Below are 23,944 nucleotides of genomic sequence, written 5' to 3' on the forward strand. Positions count from 1 at the left end.
TTATTAGACGCTGTTGTCGGGTAGCGGCAGCCTATGGCGACAGCGGGCCGTAATTACATAATGTTTTGCAAGGACAGCTCTCCATGCAAAGCATTCTGGGATATATCTGCCTCTTCTGAGGCCTTCAAAGAACCGCGGTAAGAGAGGTGAGCTTCAATGACTGTCTGAAAACGCAGCTGAAAACGAGCACATAGGACGGCCATACATAAACATATCACCAGAGTAAACAACACTTAGGAGGACCAGTTATTGAGATGATCCACCCGGAAAAATTAAAGATCGTCCTCTGTACCTTTAAGTAGCTTCAGTATCTAAATATATTCTCTCTTCTACTGTTCAACAAATTATTGGAGATATAATATATAATGGGGAAGCTTTGCAAAAGTGAACTTAAACAAATTTTTTCATGCTACTGCCATTAATTTTTACATAATTAACTGGAATTTTGTGAAACAGACTGCCACATTGTTCTGAACCGGAAGAAAGATTGACCAAATTTTAAAAACTAAAATAATTATTTTCATCAAGAGCCCAAGCCATATGAACAACAACTGGTTGAAGCAGAAAAAGAAAAGTGTCAGGAGCAGCAGGTCCATAGGAAGGAAAAACCTAATTCTACTGAGGCCAAATTTGCCCACTTTAGAATCGCTGAATCTATGGTTTTGTGTCACATATAAATTATAGTAGTGTGTGTGTGATAAGTGCTTAAATTCTGAAGTAGTTTATTCTTTGAAAATTCAAAACTATGATTTGAACTTTTTGTTTAAACCAGGAGTCACTTGGTATTGCTCAGTCTGATGGTTATAAAAGTCATTGAGATCATCTTTCATCCAGTGAGGCACCTGAAAGTCAAACCATTCAACCCTACTTAGAATGAGAGAACATAAATAGGCCCTGCTTCCTGCTACACAGAAACAACTCTTGGCTCCATAACTAAAATTTCGGAAAGTTTTGCTTTGAAGAATCAGATTGGTGAATAAATCATCAGGACTGTCAGTTCAAATTATCCAAAACAAAATGAAACTTGTTTAGAAATCATTTTCCCAGTAAAGAGGAAAGGAGTAAAGGCAGATGTATTGCACATTTGAAACCCAGGCGGAAACCTTAACACCTGAAGTTTCAGAGGTATTCATCCGTAGCACCAGGGAGCCCGAGTAGCGTTCTGATGGTGTCACTTCCAATACCCGGGAACCACACAGAGCAGATTCATTTCATGGTGCTGCTTTCTCCTCTGACCTCTGAGTGGATGTGCATAAGGAGCTAGAGACATGATTTGGAAATACACCAAGCTTTTAACAGGGTCAGAGTGGCATGTTTGGACCTTTCGGGCACATTCAGAAACAATTATGGGATTTCTATACCATGCTTACTCAGCTGAGACATGATGGATATGGCTGACATATGTAAAGAGTGCTGATTAGAACATGCTTTTAGGGATACATTACTCTGATCCTTCTAAGCTAATGAATCTGAGGTGTTATTCCAGCCTATAAAACGAGAAAATGAAATCAAACCCAATAAGGCATTGGGTCAGAAAATAAAATAGTTTTCAATGTAGCTAAATTAAGTATTACAGGCCAGTTGGGACTAACAAAGTGTTTCCAGAGGGCTTATTAGAGTCTGAATGAGATGTACGCCATCCAACCAAGAACAATACAAGCAAAGGTTGATGAGGAGACAGATCAACAGATGAAGCAGCAAAGAAAATGTTGACAGAACTGATGCAATGGAAAGTGGACCTCACATAGGACGGCAGTGTGTATTCTAGGAAAACTTTCTATTTCTCTGTTAGTCTTTGAACGTCTGTCTGGAGGGCTTATTTTGAAGGTTATGTCATTGTACCCTGTTTGGTGCAGACATGCCTGTCATAATATTGCACTACCATGCAGTGTTCTTCATACAGGAATCTATCTAATCTACATTTTTAAATGCTGTTTGTAATAATTTTAGTGAAACATTAATAATAATATATTAAACATTGCCCCTATTAGCTCTCTTCAAGAAATATACAATTTACTCTTTATATTGACATCAAAGATTGCACTTAAAGCTTGTGTCCATTTTTCTCTTTTTTTATTTTATTTTTTTATTTAACCTTTATTTAAGACACTGCAAAAAATAGAAATCTCAATAAGTTATTTTTTCTTAAAATAAGTGTGTTTTTCCTTGATTTGAGGAGGTAAGTAAGACACTTTGCCAATGGAACAAGACAATTTCCTTTTAAAATAAGAAAAAACAATTTTATCTTCTTATTTCAAGTAAATATTATCTAACTATCTTATTTTAAGAGTGAAAATACTCATTCCATTGGCAAATCATCTTATTTACCTGCTCAAATTAAGGCTAAATATACTTAATTTAAGCAATTTTTTACTTATTTCTGGATTGTTTTTGCAGTGCAGGAGGTCCCTTGAGATTGAAATCTCTTTTTCGAGGGAGACCTGGCCAAGACGGCACACCAGTTAAAATACAAACAGAAATACAACATAGACAAAATCTCACATACTGTAGAGGAAAAGACAGGTCACATAGGGCAGTTACATTTTTGAATTACATGTCATTTTAACATGGCCTTAAATTCATTCAATGGGACTAGATCATTTAAATGGAGCAAGTTTTGCAAATTATTCCAGGACCTTTTATTTTTCACACACATGATTAAGATCAACAAACCAAAGAAAAACCTAAAATTTTCTAAAGTGGAAAATCTTGGTGCGACAGTGACTAAGGAAATCATTATTTCAGAGATGTATTTCCAATGCACTCCTTATTATCTTATCCTATAATAAATATTTGTTTGCTGATCTCAAACCTTTGGGAAAGACAAATGAAAAAAACAACATAGAAAATAACATTATGGGACAAATACTTTTTATTGAAGGTAATTTTCCCTGAGGTAAATTCTCTACATCAGTAGTCGCTACAGTGTTACTGTAAGATAAATATTCCCCATGCGTTTTTCATTCCTTCATGTTAACCCCTTCACCCCCCACACACATATAATACCTGCTTTCCTTGCAGGAACTCTCCATTGCCTTCAATTCATTTTGCGAGAATTTCAAATGCCTAACCCAGAGCCTCACAGACACCCTAACCAAAGTCAATCCATACATAACACTAAACCTAAGCTAAACTTTAGTCAAAAACATAACCCTCAACCCAATATATGGAATATTCCTGGGAAATTGTCCCCACAATGTAACAAACACAAGGCTAGACACACAAACTAAATATAACTGGATGGCATTTCTGGATCCTTGCTTTTATTATCATACAAACTAAAATAAAAAACTTACATCTCAGAGAGTTTTTTTTCTGCTGCAGATATTTTCATTACTGTGAGCTGACTTAAGGTAATAAATTACATCTGAACAACTATCTTTTGTGAGCTGGAGAAATTCCACCTTTCTCCAGCAGAGTCCGCCGTGGATCCTCTGAGGGAGCCTCCTGCACAGCTGCAGCTCGTCAAGATCATCAGAGGATCCACTACTTAAGCTGTTTTCAGACCTTGCCTCAACGCCGCAGTGTTGTTCCAGTTGGTCAGCGCTTAAGCCTAGATCCTCAGAGTAATTTGATGACTTTTGAATCCAGCAAGGATTCTAACCCCTGTGTCTGTTTTCCAGGAAACCTGTGCCTCCTCTGTGAAAGCTCTGGAAGAGCTAACCTGCCGAGCCGACCCTCTGAGCCAAACCTGAAGATTCACAGAGAACCTCCAAGCAGCTCTGGACTAGAGCTGGGAAACCCAAAGCCAAGGTCTGTTCTAATTAGACGTGAGACGCTGAAGCAGCTAACGGACTCTGCTGATGAACTCTTCTCTAGAACCAACAGTGACTCTCCCAAAGCTAACCTCAAGAACCCTCAAGGTACAATCAGTGAACGTCTGGAAATCAAACCTCTGTTGGCAACGCTAACTGAACTGTCTCTCACGCAGACTCCGGTGAACCAGAATCCAGGCCCCGAACCAGAACCCGTATATTCAGTGTGCTTGTGCATTAATAAAACTGTTAATCTTTCATCCGTGTGTCCGTCAGTGGTGTTCTGCATTCTTGGGTCGCTTTCAGTGAACCCATCATGACAGAACACTGCGGCCAAACAAAAGGCCCAGCAGATCACTACATCCGTCGACAAGAGGAACAGGCTGCCCAAATTCATGGACACGGCCTGGCTCTACGTGAGTTAAACACCCACATTGAAAGACAGAATCAAGCCATTCAAGGCTATGCTAACTACGTGAACAGCGCTAATGCTGCGCCAGTACAGCAACCATTTCCGGGTCCAGTTCCACCTCCGAGGTCACCAGCAGTGACGTCATCAGAGTTCCATCCCAGTCTCCCTGAAAGATTTTCCGGTAACATGAAAGATTGCAAGGGATTTTTATTTCAATGTCGGTTGATTTTTCAGAACTCCCCTGGCTGTTTTTCCACGGATCACAAGAATATAACCTTCATTCTCTCTCAGTTAACAGGAAGAGCCTTGGAATGGGCTCAGGCAAGAAACTATTGATTCTAAAGCTCTTTTCAATCTTAAACAGGGGAACTCTTCGGTGGCTGAATTTTCTATTAACTTCCGGGTTAAAGCGGCAGCTTCCGGATGGAACCAAAGCGCCTTAAAGGGAGCCTTTTTCATGGCATTAAACGAGCACATTAAAGATGAACTCGCAACCCTCGACGAACCTGCTACCCTCGAAGATTTAATTCGCCTCTCCATCAGATTAGATAATAGAATTCGAGCCAGAAACAGTTCTAAGAAGCAGGGTACACTTTCTTCTGCCTCACATAACGTGACTGTTTGTTCTCCCTCTACAGAGCAGCTGCCCATTCAGAGGCCTAAGCCCCAGTCTCTACCGTTACCCGTTCAGGCCTCTCATTCGGGCGAAAGGGATGTCAAACCCATGCAGGTGGGACACACCAGGCTCACTCCAGAGGAGAGACAAAGGCGTTTTCTAAGCAAACTATGTATCTACTGTGGTGAGAGTGGACACTTCATTGCTTCCTGCCCGGCTAAATCAAAAGCCTGGGCCCGCCAGAGGATCTGAGGAGTCTGGCGGGCCAAATAAACACTAAGAAATCTCCTCGACTGTTGCTGCCTGCCACACTTTTCTGTGCTAACCAGAGCCTCTCCTTCTCAGCATTTATCGACTCAGGTTGTGAATGTAACCTTATCGATTCAAACCTCGTCCAGCAACTCCAAATTGAAACCATTCCCCTGACTCAACCTCTCAGTGTATCCGCTATTGACGGAAGAAGACTCCATCAAGTTACCCACCAAACTCAGCCCCTCGAGCTACTTCTGTCTGGTAACCACAGAGAGACTATAACATTTTTTGTTTTTCCCTCTGCATGTTCCCCGCTGGTGCTCGGTTTCGAATGGTTGGAGAAGCATAATCCTCACATTAACTGGACTAAACGTCACCTGGAATCATGGTCCATCTCATGCCACGAGACATGCCTTCGTTCTGCTGCCCCCTTGGTGGGGTCTCCTAGAGGTGGGGGGGAGATGGACTCTCCTGACCTTTCTTCAGTTCCCTCTGAGTACCATGATCTAGCCCCTGTCTTCAGTAAGGTCAGTGCGACGTCCCTACCTCCACACAGACCATACGATTGCGCCATTGAACTTTTACCTGGTGCTCCTTTACCTAGCAGTAGATTGTATAACATTTCTAAGCCCGAGAGAGAAACAATGGAAAAATACATCAACGAATCATTAGCTGCTGGAATAATTCGCCCTTCATCTTCTCCATTGGGCGCCGGGTTCTTCTTCGTGGGAAAGAAGGATGGTTCCCTGAGACCTTGTATTGACTACCGAGGTTTGAACCAGATCACTATTAAAAACAAATACCCACTGCCTCTTCTTGCCTCTGCTTTTGAGCCCGTACAGGGAGCTACTGTATTTTCTAAACTGGATTTAAGAAACGCTTATCATCTCCTTAGGATCCGTGAAGGCGACGAATGGAAAACTGCCTTCAAAACACCCTTGGGCCAATTCGAATATCTTGTTATGCCCTTTGGTCTAACCAACGCTCCAGCCTGCTTCCAGGCCCTCGTTAACGATGTTCTAAGAGACTTTCTCAACGTATTTGTTTTCGTGTACATTGATGACATTCTCATTTACTCCAAGGACCTCGAAGAACATAAGAAACATGTCCGTCTTGTTTTACAGAGACTGCTGGAGAACAAACTGTTCGTGAAAGCCGAGAAGTGTGAATTTCATCAACCTTCAGTCACCTTTTTGGGGTTTGTGCTCGAGGGCGGCCAGGTTAAACCATCCGAGGACAAGATTAAGGCAGTTTTAGACTGGCCAGTTCCAGAGAACCGCAAACAACTACAAAGGTTTTTGGGTTTTGCTAACTTCTATCGTCGATTTATCAGAAACTACAGCCAGTCCGCCCTTCCATTAACTTCTCTGACCTCTGTCAAACGCAGTTTTCAGTGGACTCCCGAGGCTCAAGCAGCATTTGAAAAATTAAAGTCATTATTTTCCAGAGCACCAGTCCTCATGCAACCTGATCCAGCTAAGCAATTTATCCTTGAGATGGATGCTTCAGATTCCGGTGTTGGAGCAGTCCTATCCCAGAGACTAGACTCAGATGAGAAGATACACCCCTGTGCTTTCTTTTCCCGTAGGCTTTCTTCCGCTGAGCAAAATTATGATGTGGGTGACCGAGAACTTCTGGCCATCAAACTGGCGCTGGAGGAATGGAGGCATTGGCTGGAGGGAGCTGAGCACCCGGTTCTTGTATGGACAGACCACAAGAACCTGGCTTACATCCAGTCAACCAAACAAGCTAATCCCCGCCAATCCAGGTGGTCAATCTTCTTTTCTCGGTTTAACCTAATCATCTCCTACAGACCCGGATCCAAGAACGTGAAGCCCGATTCTCTCTCTCGTCTCTACTCCGTCGATCATCCCGAGACACCTGAACCTGTTCTTCCGGCTACTTGTACAGTGGGAGTAGTCAACTGGGAAATAACTGACCTCATCAACTCAGCCCTGGCCACTGAACCCGATCCAGGTAACGGTCCCCCTAACCGTACCTATGTTCCATCTTCCGTCAGGTCCCGTCTCATCCAGTGGATGCATGCCGCCAAATTCTCTGCTCATCCAGGAGTCAGTAGAACAGTAACTCTCATCTCCAGACGCTTCTGGTGGCCAACTCTCCACAGGGACGTAAAGGAGTATGTGTTGGCTTGCCCCACATGTGCCCGTAACAAAGCCTCACACCAACCTCCTTCTGGCCTGCTTCAACCACTTCCTGTTCCCTCGCGTCCCTGGTCCCATATCGCCATCGATTTCGTCACCGGTCTCCCTGTCTCTCGAGGTATGTCCACCATATTCACTATTGTTGACCGTTTCTCGAAGTCCTGCCATCTTATTCCCCTCAGAAAACTTCCCACGGCCTTCCAGACAGCCCAGCTTCTCATCAAGCATGTTTTCCGGTTACACGGCATTCCCCAAGAGATCCTCTCGGACAGAGGCCCGCAGTTCATCTCCCAGGTCTGGAAGGCTTTCTGTTCTGCTCTCGGCTGCAAACCCTCTCTCACCTCTGGTTACCACCCCCAATCGAATGGTCAGACTGAGCGTATGAATCAGCAATTGGAATCCACCCTTCGCTGCCTCACGTCGAACAACCCCGTGGACTGGAGCCAATTTCTGCCATGGATAGAATACGCCCATAACTCCCTCAGATCTGCATCCACTGGACAATCCCCTTTTCAGGTCAGTCTCGGCTATCAACCACCTCTTTTTCCCGCAGACGAGAGAGAGATTTCGGTGCAGTCCGTCAACCATCACATCCGCCGTTGCCAAAGGATCTGGAGGGAGACCATCGCCACTCTCAACCAGTCTACAGAATCCACTAAGCGCTTCACCGACGCCAGGAGACGCCCAGCCCCTGAGTACTCCGAAGGCCAGGAGGTATGGCTGTCCACTCGAGACATCCCCCTCAAGGGGATGTCTCGAAAACTCTCCCCTAGATTCATCGGACCCTACAGGATCACCCGAGTCATCAATCCTTCAGCCGCCCGTCTCCAATTACCTCAGTCCCTCCGGATCCACCCCACCTTCCACGTGTCTCAGATCAAGCCTGTCTCCTCGAGCCCTCTGTGCCCACCGTCCGACTTCCCACCACCCGCCCTGGAGGTCGATGGACATCCGGCCTTCTCGGTTCGTCGCATCGTGGACTCCTGTCGACGAGGTCGCGGATGGCAGTACCTCGTCGACTGGGAGGGCTACGGACCGGAGGATCGCCAGTGGGTTCGAGGCTCGTACATCCTCGATCCGGCCCTTATCGAGGAGTACGAGCGTTCCTGCCCATCAACCTCTTCCGGACCGCCAAGGGGCGGTTGTTGAGGCGGGGGTACTGTTGGGAGCTGGAGAAATTCCACCTTTCTCCAGCAGAGTCCGCCGTGGATCCTCTGAGGGAGCCTCCTGCACAGCTGCAGCTCGTCAAGATCATCAGAGGATCCACTACTTAAGCTGTTTTCAGACCTTGCCTCAACGCAGCAGTGTTGTTCCAGTTGGTCAGCGCTACAAGGTACAATCAGTGAACGTCTGGAAATCAAACCTCTGTTGGCAACGCTAACTGAACTGTCTCTCACGCAGACTCCGGTGAACCAGAATCCAGGCCCCGAACCAGAACCCGTATATTCAGTGTGCTTGTGCATTAATAAAACTGTTAATCTTTCATCCTTGTATCCGTCAGTGGTGTTCTGCATTCTTGGGTCGCTTTCAGTGAACCCATCATGACATTTTTTATGTATTCTTTTGCTATGTGATGATATATGGAAGGGATTTTTGTGCCATTGGATTTTATGCTTTTGCTGTTTTTTTATTTTCCTTTTTACAATATTTCACATTGTTTCAATCTGTGCAAGATTTCGCATGGCTCACCTTGTAGTTTTCTAGTGTTTTTTTCCCCCTTTGTCTGTTTTGAGGTTGGATTCTATTGCCTGTTTTACTGCTGTCTAAATGAGCTGGTTTGTTCTTTACTGTTCAGGTTCGATCCAAAGGTTTCCTTAATCACATCTTTTATGCTTCTTTTTACAGACCTATGGTAAACTTAAAATTCACTGTGGTATATGTATATTAATATCTATAGGATATATTGAACATTAAATTCCCTAATCCAATATATTTTTTACCTTGGCAGACATAAAATGGTGCAAATATTTTGATGGATGTGTAATTTTTGAAACAATGTTTTGTTCTTTACCAGGTAGATGATCCAAATTAGACAATTTGGTTTTAGGAAAGAGGCCTGAAAAACTTTGATGCCTCAATTCTTATAAGAACTTCAAGGCCAAGAGATCAGATTACCTCACTATGATAAACATAAAATGTTTAATGAACCCATATTGTAAGATAACAGTACAAGTGGAATCGTAAGATAAAACTCCTGCTCCACACAGCACCCTTCAGCTGAAATTGCCTTGGACAGCGAACATAACCACACTGGACAACAAATTGCCCAGCTGATTTGGTCCTTGAGGTTGAATGTAATCTTGTGATTTAAGACTCTCATCTCTGAACAGCCTAATACCAGACCAGCTGAATGGAAGTTAATGGGAAACATGTTGACTGCAGGTCCACATGGAGTGGTGTGGGGCTTGATGTGTGTCTGTCTTGTATCTTATTAGACAGCAGAGGGAAATGAAACTGTATGTATTTGATTCCTGCTTTTAATAAGCCATATGAACTAACCTTCTATGAAGTTAAAATTTAATTGTATAGTAAAAATGAAGCTAAGCAGAGGTTCATCCATCCATCTTATTTTCTCATATTAGCAAGATAAAGGTTGTTGCGTAAGGTGGAGTCTAACTTTATGTCATGATCCAAAGGTATTTGTTTCTTGACTCTCTCTCTCTGTGTATTTAGATCATTCAAATGTTATTGTCTCTACGATATATCCATTTCCATTTCTTTCATTTGAGTTAATTGGTGTTTTCTTGTGTTCTGCACTGTAATTATAAGTTTACACTCTTATATATATTATAAATGTTCCCATTTAGTTCCTGTTGTGACATTATTTCTTTTTTTATTAGTTTCCTGCTGAGTTTCTACATCGGCTGCTCTACATTGTGTTCATTGTCTTATACTGGCTTCCATTTCACTCCTTACTCCTTAGCTTCCTCTCCATTGCAACAACTTTCAACTATTACCTATGATTTTGAAAGCCCCCCACATGTCTGCTACCATTTTACCCAAAGATCTCAGTTTTCTAAGCCAACCGTCCCAGAAGACTTGGAGAGAAAATTCAGATGTTAAAGAGGGGGTTAGAAAGGTGGGATATATAAACTTTTTTAACACAAAGTAAACTTTTATTTTGTTGTACACAACATCTTTAAAAAAAACAATGTTCAGATTCCTGCTGACTGTCTCCAGTGAAGAGAATTTAAGCATATATATATAACTCTGTCAGTAGATATCTCAAGTTAATGTTGGCTCCTTTGACAGATTAAAGTTAAGCTTTAGCGGGGAGTCATTTTATTTCACTTTAATGCCTTGCTAGAGAGCTGGAAAATATATTGGAAGATTAATAACTTGCATAACTTTGGCAGGTACAGGTAACATTACATCTGCAGAAGTTTCTCTAGGATTAAACTAGCAAAAACAAATAGACAGTAGTTAGTACTCAATTTTTATGGTTCCACAGCTTCAGCTCTACATTTTGTATTCCTATTCAGCCAAGTAATGCTGGACTGAAAGTGTTGTTCAATTTTCTTTAAAACTTCCCCATACATCATTAGGCTTATGTAAGATAATATTTTTGGGGTTTCAGTGCAGTATAAACAGAAAGCATTTAAATCACCCCAGATCCTTATACCTGAATACACAAAAATGTAATCTAAGGTATTTAATTTGACATGAGACTCTTGTCAACATTTAAGCAACTTGGTTTATTTTTATTTCCGTTAGATTCTAATATAAGAATCCCATCAGCCATAGATGATATCTATCATGTTTTATGTAAGTTGACATTTTGTTTTTATTTAATTGTCACCATAAATTACCCTCATCCATTAGAGAGACAAGCAAAACTGACATACAGCTGCTTGAAATCAACTTTTTCCAATACAATTTTCATTTTTTAGTTCATCAAACTAATTTTACCATTACCCAAAGTTCATAAACAATAAATAATTCATTTAAAACATTATAAACAATATTAATAATAATAAAAATAAAATAAATATTGAGAATTTTGAGAGAATGCTATCAAATCTAACCTGGTTAAATGGAGAAAAGTAATTGACAGTTATAGACATGTGTCAGTTTGGAAAGGGGTACAAAATCATATTTCGAGACACCAGAGAACCACACTTAGAGCCATTACACAAAATACGCAGTTAGTGGCAAACTTTCGCAGGAGTCTAAAATTACAAAATTACACCAAAAGCACATCAACGACTAATCAAGGTGGTCACAAAAGAACAAAGAACGTCATCTAAAGCTTTGCTTGGTTCACTTGACCTTTAAAGTTCAGAGTTTGTGATTTAAGATCTATAGAGAGAAAAGGCAAAAATTGTCCTCCATTGGGAGTTCTGAAACCAAAAATTATTGCTGAGTAAAAGCAACATAGAGGCCCATCTCACACTTATAAAACATCCTGATGACACCCTCCAACATTTTTAGGAAAATATCCTGTAGATTGAGGGGACAAAAGTGGATCTTTATGAAGGGAGCCTTTTCTATGTTTCAGCTCCTTCCAAAGATGCTCAATAGGTCAGGACTCATAAGAAGGCCACCTCAGAATAGTTTTCCTCTTAGACTTTTTTTTTTTTCTCTGTGTGTTTTGGGTCATTTTGCCGATAAAGAGCCATGACCTGCGACTGAGACCAAGCTTTCTGACACTGGGCAGCAAATTTCTCTCCAGAATCCCTTCATAGTTTTGAGATTTCAACCTAACCTGCAGACCTTTAGTCTCTTGAGAAGTTTTTCTGGGCTCTTGTGATACAGCCCTTATCTGTCTAATCTACTGAAAGAACTATTTCCTCCACTTCCTCTGGTCCACGTTCAGTGTGGTAAACACCATGTCACCAAAAAGCAAAGTGACAACCAGAAGCACTATTTAAATATAGGCCCACTGACTGATTATATGATTGTTGATAGGTGTGAGGCTAATTAGTTGACACATCTTGATCTAACATTTCCCTTCTTGTCCAGGTCTGTTTCATGAGTCTAATTTTTAAACTCCATTAAAGCATTTTTGAAAAGCATTCGTTCATTTTAATAGACCTTTTTTTATGATTTCTTTTGTCCGATTCAAGTTATTTCTGTGAACACTGCGGTTTATACTTTCATTAAATGAGGAATATAAACAAATTTTCTATGTGTGTAGGTTGTAGCAGACTATCACTAATAGGAACTGCAGTATGGAATATTTCATTATACTGTCTGTAGAAAGGTTTGTATTTTTCTTTCCTTATTTCTAGTTGTGCATTCACCTAAAGAACAACATCTCTATAGTCTAGCAGTGCCATTAATATAATTTTTAAATAATGTCCTAATATTTTTTTTTTTGCATTTTACATGCATAAAAGCAGTAGTTGCCCAACACCCCAACTGAGAGGAAAATAGAGATCCATTGTTTAGACAAAATAAGGCTGGAACAATTCACAATTCCTGCTGCTACAAAAACTCCACGCTGACCTCAATATTTCAGCATCTAATGGACAGAAATTACCTCCCGGCCCCTTCGGAATGTCGCTTAATCCATCACAATTGAGGGTTCAGTGTTTCTTAGTCTTACATGAGAAAAGATGACAAATACATCTGCAAACACGTTGATTTTAGTTTCTATTCAAGGACATCCTTTATGTGCGACTTATGGACAAAACACAGCAGGAGAAGAAAGCAGACCCAAAAAGATGGATATCATTATTTGTTTAAAAACACAACTCTAAAAAGAAAACGTAAAGACTTTTTTTCATTTAAGACCCATTTTGGAAGACATCCTAAAAAAAGGGTTACAATAAACCCCTTATAATGAGTCTTCCTACTGTGATGCAGGAGCAGTTAGCTTGTGTCTCTGTTGCCTGGTTATAAGAGTTGTCTGATGGCATTCAGCAGACCAGCATCATTTACTTAGAGAATGGAGGTCTTCTCCGCTTTCACTTATCTGAGGCAGCTGGACCCTACAAATCAATATTGAACAAGTGAAATAATATAACTTCAAATTTCATATTTTAAATGCAATCTAAAAGGTTATATAAACTGTGAAAAGTAACAAATGTCTTTATATGTTAACAAGTTTGAACTGCAGTACTGTATAAAAGTATTTTTGTCTGCATTGGTTTCAGGGAGCAATCTTGATATACTTTGTTTTTCTCCTGAGCTACTTTTTGAAGTCTGTTTTCATGCAGAAAATGACAATTTTTAAAGAAATGTTTAACTCTAAAGAATAAATTTCACAGTTATGACAGCATACATATCCTGCATTGATTCATTGTCTTGAAACTGTAGCTCAACCAGGTTGCCCCCAAGCTAACCCAGGCTGCCACTCTTTGCAAAATAATCTACAAATAAGGAATGGAAGAAATGGTAAGATCCCTTAATAGTCCCGGAGCAGAGATATTTCTCCTTTGCATTGCTCAGGGACCTAGAGTGACAGCCTGAGTTTTGGTCAGACAATCTTGCAGCCTCTTCAAGATCCAAACACCCTGCTCTCTCTAACTGGAATGCTACCACTCAACTCACATCATAATTTAATATAGCCTATATACCACATACATGTATATGCATCCCTGCTAATCATTTTACACAAACAGATTTTGCAACCATGACTTATAAAGTAAATTAAACAAAAAAATTACAAGTTAATGTGGTGCAGATGTTCATCTCGCTTCTCATCAATTCAGCAAAAAAAAAAACTTTTTAGGGAATCAATATCAGTATTTGACTTTAGTCCCAGATTTTAAGATGATCCAAAACGCATTTCAAACAGTTGTGACAAATTGCCTGCTTGTTGTCTTAATGCAGCCAATTTGCTTGTTGAGGCATATTCAACACATCCCACTGATGATTTTGGAGGCTCTTTGTCGTACTGCCCAAGTGTAAATGATATTTCTTCGGCTATATTAGAAATACTAGAATAGAAAGTTCATTCAATAAATAACCTACATTCTCGAGACTTACCGGTAAATATTTGGCCTAATTATGCAGATTGTGGCTGACCTGCATTCCTAAAATTAGATCTCCAATGGGTGCTATACTAATTTTAGAAATTTTTATTATTTTTTTTTATTATTATTATTTAGTATTCAGGGGCGTGGAGATGGTGCAGTGGTAAGTGCGCACTACCCATGTACCGAGGCCTTAGTCCTTGACGTAGCCGACTCGTGTTTGAATCCGCCCTGTGCTCCTTTGCCGCATGTCTCTCACCCTCTCTCATACCTCCTTTCCTGTCAAAAGAACAAGCCACTAGTGCTGTAAAAACTAAAAAAAAAAAAAAGTTTAATATTCGGATAATGGTAAAAACACAATCAATCAACCAATGGGGGTGGGGGTTAAATTAGACAGTCTGGAAAAATTGACACATAATTGTTCAGATAAAATAAATAAAGGTGCATTTTGTAAAAACGTATTAATTATTAGTTATTCTTATTGATTAGAAGCTGATGAGAGCTATTACCGTTTTGTTTACTATTACTTCTCTTTGACACTAAACTGTCTTGAAATGTCTACATTATAACATGTTTTATATACAAAGAACTCTGTCATGAAGACAACTACATTAAAGATGTTTTTTTGCAGTAATGTTTAAAATTCATTGCTTTGTAGAGGGTGTTTCCTTTGAAGTCTTATCACCCATACAAAGCAGGGTTCAGACTAATCTGCCCATTTCTTAGAGGCACATCATAACTTGCTACTGAGGTCTAAAACTACATGGGTCCTGCTTTTTCTCAGCTTCCTCATTGTTTATCATTATCCTCTGTGTGTCGTTAAATTTTCCATCTGCGGTGTCATCTGTTGAATTTTTCTCACACATCTAAAGCACTTTTAGATCACAGACTGTTGTTACTTTAGGAAGTTCTTCATCACTTTAATGCTGACCAGCCACTATAAGGTGTTCTGTGCCAGCACATATTTGACTCCCGATCTATTCCCAACAACTGCGCTTCTTTTCTTCAAATGTGCTTTATAAAGCTACCATATATTTTAATGGTATTTAGAGTAGAATAGTTAGTGCTGCATTGAATTCTACTGAACTCTGTGTAAATCTTAGCCGTCTAGTCTTAAATAGATTTGGTTTAAAGCCAAGATAAATTCATGTCAATGTTTCCACGTTTGTCAGTCCCCATTAAAACCAGCAATCTGAGCAGGTTAATGACAGGCCTGATTGCTCACATGACCTTCGTAGTTGTGACCCTTTGTGGATGACAAACAAGCGAGCGAATATTTTGTTTTCAGATCAGCAACTGGAGAAAGACATCAAGCTATATTGGACTGGACTTTCTGGACTGACCCAAGAGGTTTTAGATTTTTTTGAACTTGCTTTGTCAGGGGGAAAAGGCCAAAGGGAAGTCCTCACATGTGTTTCATAAACCTCTGTCTCTGAAGACCTCATTTTGGAGGTGTGATGTTAAATACGCTGTGCGGACACCAGAGGAACTGACCAGATGTAAGCACATGTAACCAAATCCCCAGTGGTGACCAGTTCCAGGCAGTTGACAAATACCAGTTATTTAATCACATCAAATTAATGTAGCACATGTGCATGTCTCTCAGCGCTGACTGTGGGGTACTTTCTGCCCTCAACTACTACCGGTAAGAAAGAATAATCAGACCCATTGGCCACTTTCTCCTGCATTACAACCATACATTTATGGTATTATTAGAATGTGTATTAACCAATAAAGTCCTTCAGATACCCTTGAATAAAATCCTCCACATTCAGTTCTCTTCAAACCTCTCAGAGGTTTTTTAAAGAACATCATAGAACAAACAGCGTGAAGATGAAGATTAAAAACGGCAACATAATCAGAGCTATGGTTATTCTATGGTTATTATTCTCCTGAAGTTTAGAAAGGTTAGAAAACAACGTTCAGAACTTTGAACATTTCACAAAGTACTGTTGAATCCATTGTACTGTAATGTTGAGAATATAGCACAACTGTTAACCTAGAAAGACAATGCTGTATACCTATGCTGTAAGGCAAGGAGAGCTGTGACAACAAAGTATTCAATATGCTATAAGCATATTGAATGCTATAAGTTAAGTGGGTAGACTTTGGTGACAGGAAAATGTTTATTAGGGCTTGTCACTAATCTGGCATTTGTTGAAAAGCCTTTGTCAAAATAACACCTTTAGATCTGTTTTTTGGAGTTGTCTTCAAGCTATGTAGGTAATTGTAAGGAATAAGGTTTTCTGCTCATACAAAAGCCCAATGAGTAAAAGGCTACTTGGAGATGATTATTCATCTTAGCGAGATGTGGTGGTGGTAGAAACTTGGTGTGAGAGGTTTGTTGTTACTTTTTCTTTAAAATGAACAGAGTTGATGGAAAATGGAAATAAATTTGGAAGAAAACCTGATAAATACTGCAAATTTAAACATTGACGAGGGCAGAAAATTACTTTCACAAGAAATCAGAACTCTAAACATACAACCTAAGCTACAATATGTTATGGTAAAGAATATTCCAGCATTCTGATGCTGGAAAATAAATCACAATGAGACCTTTTGGTTCACCAGCACCCTGTGTCCAATCTCATTGAGCTTGAGCCAGACTGGTAACAGTCTCTTGATGTGCAGAGTTGCTTCTTATATCCACCTACCCGGTGGATATAAGAAGCACAGACTCACATAAGCATTCAACTATCTTTAGATATTTATTTCTAAAAAAGAATGGACCTATAATAAATTTTCCTTCCACTTCATTATTGGACCCTACTTTAAGTTCCTCTCCAACAACGGATTCTTTATGATTCATTAAGGGGCGTGGCTATAATTTACAAAATGTGGAAAAGCTCAGAGAATGTGAATAACAGTATAACACTAAAGATGGCATCATAAAAAACTGTTAAATGCCAAATTGCATAAATACCTTCATCCTTAACATCTGTAACTCAGTAAACTTTGCAGATGTTAGTGCATTTTGTTAGCCTTCTTTTGTCAGTTGACTCAAACAGTGCAGCAGCATCATGGTGGTTAGAGGTTATTTCTGATTAAGGCCCCGTCCACACGAAGTCAAAACGAACACGAAACGCTGATATTTTCCAAAACGTTTGCCGTAAAGACGGAGACGTAAAATAAATGCGAATGCATGAAAACGCTGCAAAATGTATGCCAGGCCTGTAAGTGGCGCTGTGGTGCCAAAGCAAAAATAAGCGACGAAATGTTGGGCGTGCGCACTAATATTTATACATGGTTGCCCTGCGGGTCCATTTTCGTGGTTAAGTCAAATTCAGGTGCTAAACTATGTCGTCGATATTGCTCTGTTCTTCCTGGAGATATTCCAGAAGAAGTAGATTCTGTTGTAAGCCCGGCAGCAGGGTGAGTAGCATTAGCAGCAACGGCGCCATTGTTGTTGTGATACTGGTCGCGCATGCGTGTTTAGAGGCGACGCTATGACGCATGCGTGTAAAAAAAAATATGCGGTTAGAGCGTAAAGATGGAAACGCGAAAACGGCGTTTCAGAATCTTCCCACTCTGAAGGCTGAATAAAAAAAAGATCGTTTACAGACCCCCGAAACGCCGGCTTCGTGTGGATGAGAGGCTGGTTTGGTGAAAAATCTGTGCGTTTAGGCCAGGGAACGTCTTCGTGTGGACGGGGCCTAACTGTCAGGTCATTGGTTCAAATTGTTTGGCAGGCTGACAATGACTAACCTCTTAGTTACATCATCTACAATGCTCTTAATCCCCTTCTATTACAGCCCAGCTGGTCAGTGATCAGTGTTTGCTGTGAAAGCAGCTGCTCTGTGTTTGATATGGCAACCGTCAAAGAGGAGGTTGTCTGTGATTACCGTTCTTGTTTTGTTATGTTGTGACAAGCAGCCCTGGTGATACCATAAAGCATAGAAGAAAAAAGCAGAAATTCAGTAAAACTTCCATACAGTTACAGGCTTCTTTTATGTGTTTTATAGGCCCTGGTTACTTTTCTACAAAAGATTAAATCAACCTTTATTAGGTTGTGCACACAGTTGTAAAATGTATCCTTCAATTGAAGCAATCTCCAAGTCTTAAAAAAAAAAAGTCATTGCTATTGAACAATTTTTTATGGGTTTCCAATTTGTAGCTGCCAGTCACAACAGCTAAGAAATAAAAAAATCAAAGTCTGTAATTTAAATCCAAAGTGCGTGCACTCATTTTTTTTGCAAATATTGAATTTCTATAGTAACAATGCAGGGGAAGATATTCCCCATAAAATATCTGTAAAAAATATAACAGAGATGTATTGGCATCAAATGGAAAACTTTAACGGCCTTCCTGTGTTTTAGTCTAACATGATAAATGCCAAATGAAATACAAACACAATGGCTCCTTCAGCTTTAACTGAGCAAAGGGTAACATAAGCTAAAAGTCACAACCCATGTCTGAATGACAAACAGCTGGTTGGACAATAAACGTAGGTGGGCTGTCTACAAACATTAAAAGTCAAGTACCTTTGGCGAGTTGACATTCAGATAGTTCACAAACTTCAGTTTTTTATTTCTTGTAACCACAAATGGTGATTTCTTTCCTTTTGCTGTAGTCAATTTATTTTACCTTAGTTTAATATTTCTTCAAATTCCCTTTGGAATTCTGAAGCCCGCAATTTGATCCCATCACTGACAGGACGCTGGTGTAATGTCAGCATTTTACATTCATTATTTTATAGAGAAATGCACGGATCAGCCCTTCATCTCAGTGCACACACACTGAATCACAACATGATCAGATGCAGGTGGAACGTATTTTCTCCACCTGAATTTGACCCTCATGGTTTTAGGTGAATTTTTAATTTCATTCAATTAAGATCTTTGTTTCTGATGAGTAATTATTTAAAGAAGTTATCTATTTAAAGACACTGAGGAGCATTAAAGTTTTCTTTACTAACATTTCATTCTGCAATATAAGGTTATTATGTATTATTCTCAATAATAATAGAACAGTTTTTGTTAATATTAGAGCAACTGATTTCTTCATATAATTCCTTTCCAGCCTTTTGCATGTCTACTGCTTTCTTAAAAAGCCTCTTTGCCATCACCCTAATGTAACGCTCCCTTCACAGATGATCTAAAGACAGGTAAAGCTAATCAGATTTTAAACAGGGGTTTGCAGGCAACTCTAAATCATTTGTATTACCTCAATTCAGCAAAAAAAATAAAATAAAATAAAATACAAAGGCATGCAGGTAAAATAAAAGACTCTTTTAAAACTAAATATGCCGGAAAGTTTTTGGCTTAAATGTGGATGGCATCTAATGGTGGGGTCTGCAGCCAGTGGCTCCAGACCAAAGCCTCCTCCTTAGTGGCTTTTCTTTTTTTTTTATATATCTTTGACAGGAAAATAATGATTAAAAAAATATGTGTTTAATAAAATGTATTGCTTGCTTTCATGCAAAATTTTCATAGTTTGTCACAAAATAATTTTTCTGTTTACCTTTTTTGTTCATTGGTCTCATTTAATTGTTTTGAAATTAGTTTGCTATAATTATCGTTCTGTTGCAGATGTTTTTTTCCCCTCTTTCCATTTTTAAAGAGAGAGTAATGGTAATTTGAACCTAGAAACACAAAGTAAGAGATTTCGACATTTTGGTCAGCTTTACAGCAATTGTTAGCAGTAAGCAGCATTTGCATCACCAGATTTTTGTGTGATTTTAGGTGACTTCTTAACATAACAATTTGCTCCATACAGATTAATTTGATCTAATTGAAGACAAGATTAATAAAGCTACAGTAAGTAATTACTACTTTTAGATCCTTATATTAAGATTTTGATATATTATTTTTATTCATCATTTAAAGAGGTGCCAATCATTTTGGAAGGTTCTGAATGATAAAACTGAAAATAAATGCAACTCTCACTTGATCCAACCAATCCAATTAAAGTTCACTTCAGGTTAATGTCAAGTGAAAGTACATACAGTTTAGTTTATTTTTATATTTATCGTGCAGAACAATACACCCATTTATTTATAACAATCCTACTTCAAATAATTTTTAATAACAACATTCAGAAACACTTTCACTGTCATCACTGAAGAATGGAATTTGCTTAGCTAAGGGTGGGAAAGCTAAACTACATAAAATATGAGTGCAGAGAAAGATAAAATATGCCATGTAAATATTTTTATTCTATCATGTAGCACCAATTTAAAACACATGTCCTCAACACTAAATCTATATAATCAAATTTAATATTTTAAATTGACGCAAGAAAATTAAAAGCCTTTTTAATATGTTATTCTTTTTAAAACTGTTGATTATCTCATTTATCTCTAGATGGTTACCAAAAAAAAAAAAAGCTATTTTCTCTTTTGTAACAATAACACAGAAGCAGATCCTTTAATGGCATTCATAGTTGGCTATAAATAAAAAATGAATTTTTGTCCCACAACCATCATCCATGAGAATATTTCTCATAGACATTTAGTTGACTGGGGCTGAAATGTGGCTGGTCCAGCTGTTCAGCCCTAGTGTAATTTTATAATAAAACATATTTATTTAACGTATTCATAAAAAAAATGTCAATAGATTTTTACTTATACGCAGATTATGAACATGCAAAGAAAGAAAATCACACAGGAGTGCAGAGACTGTTTCATTTGCAGCCAGTTGACCCATGGGGTTTAAAGGCAGGGGCAATAAAATGCTGCATTGAAAATAAACTGAGCTGTGACTCCCTCCTGTGGTGAGACGGATCACAGAGAGACGGGTGACACGAAGGGTCGGAGGTTGGGGAACTACCCTGGGTGGCATGGATTGGTTTTTTTGTGCAAATCTGCCTCTTGGGAACAATGAGCAGAGTAAAAAACAGACATAAAGATAGAAGCATGTTTGTCGATCTATAAATAATCCCTCTGCGACTTTTTTCCCCGATGTTTTGCTGCTGAACATCGGTGTGTTCTAAAAACTTGCTGGTGGGAGATCTGCTGATGCACATAACCTCAAGTAGTAGAACAAAATAATTAAGACGCACTACTTATCTGGAACAAGCTCCTATGCGACTTACTGTAAAGCAGGCTAAAAGCTTACCTGCTTCAAATCAAAGCCAAACACATTTGTTAAGAATTTGGCTATTCTATTTACACTTATATATAAAACATCATTAGATTAGAGTTTGGCCTGTTTATCAGGCCAAACTCTTTCCTACTTTTAGAAATTATAGGAACCACCAGTACACTTGCAGAATGAATAAGAAGTGCTCTGTTAGAAACATAAGGAATGATCAGATCTCTGATATAAGACAGAGTTTGGCCATTTAAGGCTTTACATGTGAGAAGGAAGATTTTAAATTCTATTCTGGATTTAACAGGAAGACATTGGCGAGAAGCTAAGATGGAAGAAAAAAGATCACTTTTATGAACTTTCATCAGAACTCTGGCTGCAGCATTTTGGATCAGCTGAAGGCTTTAAACTAGTTTGTGGAGTTCCTGACAGTAAAAAAAATTACAATAGTCCAGCCTCTTAGTAACAAATGCATGGACCAGTTTCTCAGCATCACCCCTGGACAGGTTATGTCTAATTTCTGCAATATTTTGGAGATCAAAGAAGGATATTCAAGAAATCTGTTCACTATAGAATAAAAAAAAAACATCAAGTTTTTTTACTTTATTATCTGATATCAATATAATCCCATCAAGATAAAGTGACTGAATAATAAGCTTATTTTTCAAACTTCTGTTATTGTGCCTACTACTGCATGTCTCCTAAAAAATATTTCTCTCAGTTTTCTGGCCTTGAGCAAATAGAAATTCCATAACCCAAGCTGACCTAAAAAAAAGCCTAAAATGTTTAAATGACAGACAGATGAAATGCGATGTATTTTTATTGGTAACATAAAAAGACACGTCATAGTTACCCTCAGTTCGTAGTTTCTCTTCAGGAACCACAGAAGTATTTTCTGTTGCCTCTAAAATGTCTCCTCTCACAGAGAGTAAAAAACATACATGTTAATTTAGCTTAGAGATCCATGACTTTCATATTCTTTTTAATCAGCAGAATTTAGCAAAAAAGAAACGTTGTGATTTGTTATGCATCATCTGAAACTTTAGAGCGTGCTCCATGTGCTGTACAGGTGCTGGTCATAAAATTAGAATATCATGAAAAAGTAGATTGATTTCAGTAATTCCATTTAAAAAGTGAAACTTGTATATTATATTCATACATTACATACAAACTCATATATTTCAGATGTTTATTTTGTTTAATTTTGATGATTACAAATGACAACAAATGAAAATCTCAAATTCATCATATCAGAAAATTAGAATATTGTGAAAAGGTTCAAAATTGATGGCCCCTGGTGCCACACTCTAATCAGCTAATTAACTCAAACCACCTGCAAAAGCCTTTAAATGGTCTTTCAGTCTAGTTCTATAGGCTACACAATCATGGGGAAGACTGCTGACTTGACAGTTGTCCAAAAGACGACCATCGACACCTTGCACAAGGAGGGCAAGACACAAAAGGTCATCGCTAAAGAGGCTGGCTGTTCACAGAGCTCAGTGTCCAAGCACATTAATAGAGAGGCGAAGGGAAGGAAAAGATGTAGTTGAAAAAAGTGTACAAGCAAGAGAGATAACCGCACCCTGGAGAGGATTGTGAAACAAAACCCCTTCAAAAATGTGGGGGAGATTCACAAAGAGTGGACTGCAGCTGGAGTGAGTGCTTCAAGAACCACCACACACAGACGTATGAAAGACATGGGTTTCTGCTGTCGCATTCCTTGTGTCAAGCCACTCTTGAACCACAGACAGCGTCAGAAGCGTCTAAAGAGAAACAGGACTGGACTGCTGGTGAGTGGTCCAAAGTCATGTTCTCTGATGAAAGTAAATTTTGCATTTCCTTTGGAAATCAAGGTCCCAGAGTCTGGAGGAAAAGAAGAGAGGCACTTCATCCACGTTGCTTGAAGTCCAGTGTAAAGTTTCCACAGTCAGTGATGGTTTGGGGTGCCATGTCATCTGCTGGTGTTGGTCCATTGTGTTTTCTGAGGTCCAGGGTCAACGCAGCCACATACCAGGAAGTTTTAGAGCACTTCATGCTTCCTGCAGCTGACCAACTTTTTGGAGATGCAGATTTCATTTTCCAACAGGACTTGGCACCTGCACACAGTGCCAAAGCTACCAGTACCTGGTTGAAGGACCATGGTATCCCTGTTCTTAATTGGCCAGCAAACTCTCCTGACCTTAACCCCATAGAAAATCTATGGGGTATTGTGAAGAAGAAGATGCAATACACCAGACCCAACAATTCAGAAGAGCTAAAAGCCACTATTAGAGCAACCTGGGCTATCATAACACCTGAGCAGTGCCACAGACTGATCGACTCCATGCCACGCCGCATTGCTGCAGTAATACAGGCCAAAGGAGGCCCAACTAAATACTGAGTGCTGTACATGCTCATACTTTTCATGTTCATACTTTTCAGTTGGCCAACATTTCTATAAATCCTTTGTTTTTATTGGTCTTCAGTAATATTCTAATTTTCTGATATGATGAATTTGAGATTTTCATTTGTTGTCATTTGTAATCATCAAAATTAAACAAAATAAACATCTGAAATATATGAGTTTGTATGTAATGTATGAATATAATATACAAGTTTCACTTTTTAAATGGAATTACTGAAATCAATCTACTTTTTCATGATATTCTAATTTTATGACCAGCACCTGTATGTGGTCTAAATCTGTGTACGTGTTTAAACACAAACTCAGACATGTCCGATGTATTTTTAACAATACAGGTATACAACAAAGACCTCTGCAGAGAATTAGAAAACATAAACAGAAGAATTATCAAA

This window comes from Cyprinodon tularosa, unplaced genomic scaffold (genome assembly GCF_016077235.1).
Source record: "Cyprinodon tularosa strain WSP-4 unplaced genomic scaffold, ASM1607723v1 ctg108, whole genome shotgun sequence".
NCBI lineage: Eukaryota > Metazoa > Chordata > Actinopteri > Cyprinodontiformes > Cyprinodontidae > Cyprinodon > Cyprinodon tularosa.